The sequence below is a fragment of the Etheostoma cragini genome, chromosome 10, assembly GCF_013103735.1.
Source record: "Etheostoma cragini isolate CJK2018 chromosome 10, CSU_Ecrag_1.0, whole genome shotgun sequence".
Lineage (NCBI taxonomy): Eukaryota > Metazoa > Chordata > Actinopteri > Perciformes > Percidae > Etheostoma > Etheostoma cragini.
In genome coordinates this window covers 27714326-27719630 of record NC_048416.1, presented here as the reverse complement: position 1 = coordinate 27719630, position 5305 = coordinate 27714326, and the positions used below count along the sequence as shown (strand labels likewise).

Below are 5305 nucleotides of genomic sequence, written 5' to 3'. Positions count from 1 at the left end.
TAAAGGAAAATCTTTTGAAAAGTTGCCTTTGTGGTTGGGTGCGTTATGGCTCATGTGCACGTCAGGCTGTGCAGTGAGTTGCATTAAGTCGCATTGAATCCATGCAGGAAGGAAATGTATGGGGGGGGCGAAACAGCGCCCACTAGTGGGTGGTCTGGGTGTTTATGATGTGTTTCTCCAGTGTCAACAGGCATGTGGGGGGGGAGAATAGTAGACTCTCAGGGTGCCACGTCTTGGCATTTATATGATGCTCTTAGTTATAACTAAAGCTGTTGATAGTAATAACAGATGCACACAAACACACACACACACACACACACACACTGATGTTTAGGCTTGTGGAGGTCATGTGTGTAGACTGTAGATGTGTTTTCTGTCCATGCAAAGGTGACTTTTAATCCAAAAGCAATGAAAATGTGAACCATGTCCCTCATTTCTTCTCAGTCTGTCTTATGTACAGTGACCTTTCCTGGGACAGTAAAGCGTTTCGGTTCAATAAGACAATCAGTTGTCATGAGGTTTGGGTTTTAATTTCAGTTTTTATTACAAGCAATCCATTCATCGATTAACAGCAGTTGAATCTGCTGCCGCTGCTGCACTGGTTGTACATCAAGCTAGAGCCACAAAACACTAAAGGGAGAAAAAAATCAAGAGGGGGCCGCCACCCCCTCTTTGGTGATTAGTTGACTAATCGCTCGTTTTGGTCTTAGTCGATTACTCATTTTTATGCTTTTTGTCATCTCTAAGGACTTATTTCCAACAAATGTATGAGCACAGCTCTGATTTAAAGTTGTGCTTTTGCCTGATTCTTTGTGGGGAAACTCAGTTTTATAGATCTGTCGATTAAATCAACTTATCAATTAATCGACAAAATTAGGGTTTGTTATTTTTTTTTCTGCCTTTAGTCATTAGGACAGCTTTAGACATGAAAGGGGGAAGACATGTCAGACACATGTCGGATTAGAACCCTGGGCCTCTGCGTGGAGGAACAAACCTCTACACATGGGCGCACACTCTACCGTTTGAGCTAACCGGGCGCCCAAATGAGTGTTTCTTTAGTCAAACATCATTTTCTCTTCTCTCTGAATTCAATGCATCACAATTTGACGTAGTAGGCATACTATTGCCAGCAGCTAGGAACATTCAGATATATTTTGTGCACATTTTCTTTTTCTATTTTCCCCTGGTGTACCCGTGTTGATTTTATTTTTAGGTCATCTCCTGTTCCCTTTGCTGCTGGAAGCACCATTTACTCATCCCTGTTACCTACAAAGTTGCCTCTTCATCAAGGTCCTCCTGCATGTATGTAAGCTGAACCCCTGAGCCACCAAACCCTCACGTTAGTGTTGCAGCAGTAGGCGGGGCTTGTGGTGACGCTGCCATGCCATTGGATGCTGAAGGGGGATGTAGTCTGAAATGTGAAGTTGCAGCCATCATTTTGTCTGTGACAAGTTATAAAAATAAAAGAAACATGGCTATTGTCACCATTAGTTGGTAATTTGAGAACAGACTTTGTTGCAACTAATGATTAGTTTCACTGTCAATCAAACTGTTGATTATTGTGTCAACTAAAAGATTTGTTTTTGGGTTTTCAAAATGTCCAAAAATAGTGAAAAATATGGATCAGTGTTTCCCAAAGCCCAAGATGACGTCGTCAAATGTCTGGTTCTGGCCAGAACTCTGAAATATTTATTTAAACTCTGTCACAGAGGAGAGAAGAAAGTAGAAAATATTCACACATAAGAACGTCTTTTGCGCATAAAAAAAATAACTCAAACCGATAAATTATCAAAACAGTTACTGATCAATTTAATAGCAGACAAATGATTGATCTTTGCAACATTACACTTGTGATTCGTGATTGCCAGTTTTGTGTTTATTGGGAAATTCCTGTGAACAGAAAGGCGAGTTAAGTTGGAGGGTCAATGACTGTGGTCATTAGTCTCAGTGTTCAAGCTGAACCAAAAAGGGCTCATGGGTAAATCCTTCAACCCTTGTGTTGTCTTCCCGTTAACCATGAAAAAAAAACATGTTTTGGTAATTTTTTCAAAATTACTATGGTTTTTTTCCAGCATTTTTTTCTCACTTTTTTAATGTTGTGGGTGCTTTTTTGATATTTTTATTGTTGACATTTGCCGCGGTTATTTCGACGACCCCTTTTTTGTGCCAAAATATAATAATAATAATTGAAAATGGTTGGATTAAAGAAAAAAACGTCAACTATTAAATGTATTGCCAACTTTTTTGATAATCGATGAATGGGTCTCTGCCATTTCTTATGAAAAAAGTAAAAGTTCTCTGTCAGCTTGTTAACCGGATCAAAATTGACCCCTTTAAAAAATCTCTATATCTGAAATACGGGTTTCTTTTTTATCAAATTACAACAAAAAATGGATTGAATTCCAAACAACACTTTAATTCCTGGCTAAACTCATCTGTACATTCCTCTGATCTTAACTATAAGTCAAAATAATTCATAATTTTTGCTTTTTTATCTCAAATATTAGATATAATTCTTTCTGAATGAGGGTTATTGACCACGAATTCCAAAAAGTAGTGTAAAACTAGTGGTAGTAAGGTTGTGTTAGTGAAAACTAAAAGAAGTCTGAAAAAAGGACAAAAATGTCACATTTTTGACCAAAGAAGACAACACAAGGGTTACACATGAATATAATATTTCTTAGTTTCTGCCCTCCTTTGTGACTGTAAACTGAAATCTTTGAGTTGTGGACAAAACGAGACATTCGAGCTGTGTTGTAGTCGAGACCGCCTAAACCAAGACCAAGTCATCACCAAGACCAGAGTGTATCAAGACCCAGACAAGACAGAGACTATGAGGGGTTGGGACCGATTCAAGACCAGGTCCGGATTTGTGATTGAGCTTCTTCTCCTGTCTCGTGCATTCCCTGTGTTGGGAATGCGTGTAAAAGGGGGCAGGGAGAGGGGGGTTTACGGTACCAAACTAGATATAAGTCAAGTTATTGGTTGCATTTGGAAGTTTGAACACATAGGCATAAATCAGACGATCAATGCAAAGGCAATTTAGTGATGTCCCTGCAGTTGTGGTCTTGGCCGGTCTTGAAATAAAATAAGAAAAGAGTCCTCTTTATCCAAGACCGAGACAAGACCAAGTAAAAATGCAAGAGATTCCGAGAAGTGGGCCGAGACCTTCAAAAATTAATCTGAAGATCGGCATGAGACCAAGACTAATCCCAGGTACTCCAACGCTGCATTTGGGGACATCATCTTGGGCTTGGGAAAACACTGATTGACATTTATCACCATTTCCTGACATTTAATAGATCAAACAACTAACTCATCGATTAATCGAGACAATAATCGACAGATTAATGGACAGTGAACATGTAGTTTCTGAAGGTGGTTTTACAGACCATCGGAGGACTGTGTGCTAGATCAGGTGGACGGTGGAGGACGAGGTTGGATTCAGGAGTTATTTTGGCCGCGGGCCACACCTGGACACCTAATGCATCATCAACAAGGTGAATGCATTTAATAAAGAGTGAAAAAGCCTCAGATGTCACTGCCCTGCCCAGCTGTTAAAACGCTCTCATGGGATCATGAATAATAGCATTAGATTTGGGGTTTGTAGAGTCCCACGTGATTTATTCATTTTCATAAAGTATCAACAATTTTAACACTAACGTTTATGTAGAGATGGAAGATTCAGATCATTATTCAAGTCAAAGTTGCAAGATGTACTTATATATTTTAAGTGAAAGTACTTGTGCGGCTTGTTAGTGAGCTAGTAAAGACGTACGTGTTAACCAGCCAGGTGGGATGATAGATGCTATTGCAGTGCATGATGGGAGTTGTAGGATCTAGAGCTTTTAGAGCTGGAAACATAGGCCCCTGATGTAAGAAACAAACGTATGACAGAAAACCGGCAAAAGGTCATTTCTACGCAAAGCTCGCTATTTATCGAGATGGACGTGAGTGGGGGCTACGATCAAATCTCACATCGAGTTAAAACTCTTGTACGCGATTTTTCGAGTCTTGCGGTGCAGCATGTTATCAGGTTAACAGAAGAAGAAGAAGTCATTAGTTGATCACTTGTCAGCAATGGCAGATCTGGCTCTTCCAGAAGACTTCTATGAGTCGGTACGACACTGTAAACATCGGATTGATTAAGGGCAGATGGCTCCGTCTTATATCAGCGGGGGGGGGACCGATATATACAGTATATACTGTATGGCTGTGCTTTGTCCATTTTGACCAGTGTACTCTTTCCCTTTTAAGTCGTCATACTTTATGAAAGAAGTATTGTACAGTACTTGTGTAGGAAGGTAGAACCCACCCTGACGCAGAGATAGGGACTCAAGTCTGACCCCCGGACTCAACACATTTAAGTTGCACACACAGGTCCTTCAGAGAGTTGTAGATGTCCCTAAAAGACTTCACACTCGACTAGAACTAGACTCTGTCATTCGTCAGAAGCTTTGGCTTTACAGACTTCATACAACTTCACACAACCAGGGGCGAGGCTAGAAGTGCCCCCCCTGAAATGTGATAGCCCCCCCCCCCCCCCCCGGTGCCCCCCTCCCAATCCATTGGATTAAAGTAAAAGTTGGATGGATCAGAGTACTGTCACACTGCTGCCTCTTTAGCCGATCCTCCCAGCTCCTTGTCACATGACTAATTCATGCTTCCATGGCGACTAGCCAAAATGCTGATACCATGGAACCAGCACTGGATTTTTTTTGGGGGGGAAAAAATTGAAACTAATAATGAATATGATGTTTTAATGAGCAGAATTCCATTGTGTTGTTCTATTCTATCAAATATTCCCTATATTTTGAAGCAGATTTGCTATGCTGTATTCTGATCTAATGTAAGTTCCATGCGTTGCTGGTGAAGTTGCATTGCTACAAATCCTCCAGATGTTTTTACAAAACTAAATCATTATTTTTTTAATTTGATTTACTTTATTGGGAACAAACAGCACACTGGGAATGAGCCAAATTACTTTTACCCGCTGTTTTTTACTCAATTTACACCGAATGCATATTGTATGCAAATATCTCATGATATAATTTGGAATAAAGTGTTTGGCTCCTGTTTTGCATTTCCAACCTGCAGGGTCCCCGGCACGTTTCGCTCTATTGCATCATGTGTTTGAAACATATTTCCCTGCACGACCTCGGAGGTATTTCAGTGTGTGAGCTATCAGAGGCGTTTTTCTACGTGCTGCAGAGACTCCCTCCTTCCAATATAATAAGGTAGCCGTTTACCGATGGGCTGGGTGGGCTGGGTGGGCTGGGTGGGGGTGGGGGTGTTTGAGGCAGGA

At 40.7% G+C, this 5305-nt stretch overlaps 1 long non-coding RNA gene across 1 annotated transcript in view; it reads left to right on the top strand.

Moving 5' to 3' along the window:
- The window catches only part of LOC117952192, a 19974-nt gene that overhangs the window by 4934 nt on the left and 9735 nt on the right, over nucleotides 1–5305 (top strand). Inside the window, exon 2 of the long non-coding RNA XR_004658337.1 lies at nucleotides 3094–3099. This is a non-coding gene — a long non-coding RNA (uncharacterized LOC117952192). The remainder of the gene's footprint in view (nucleotides 1–3093; nucleotides 3100–5305) is intronic.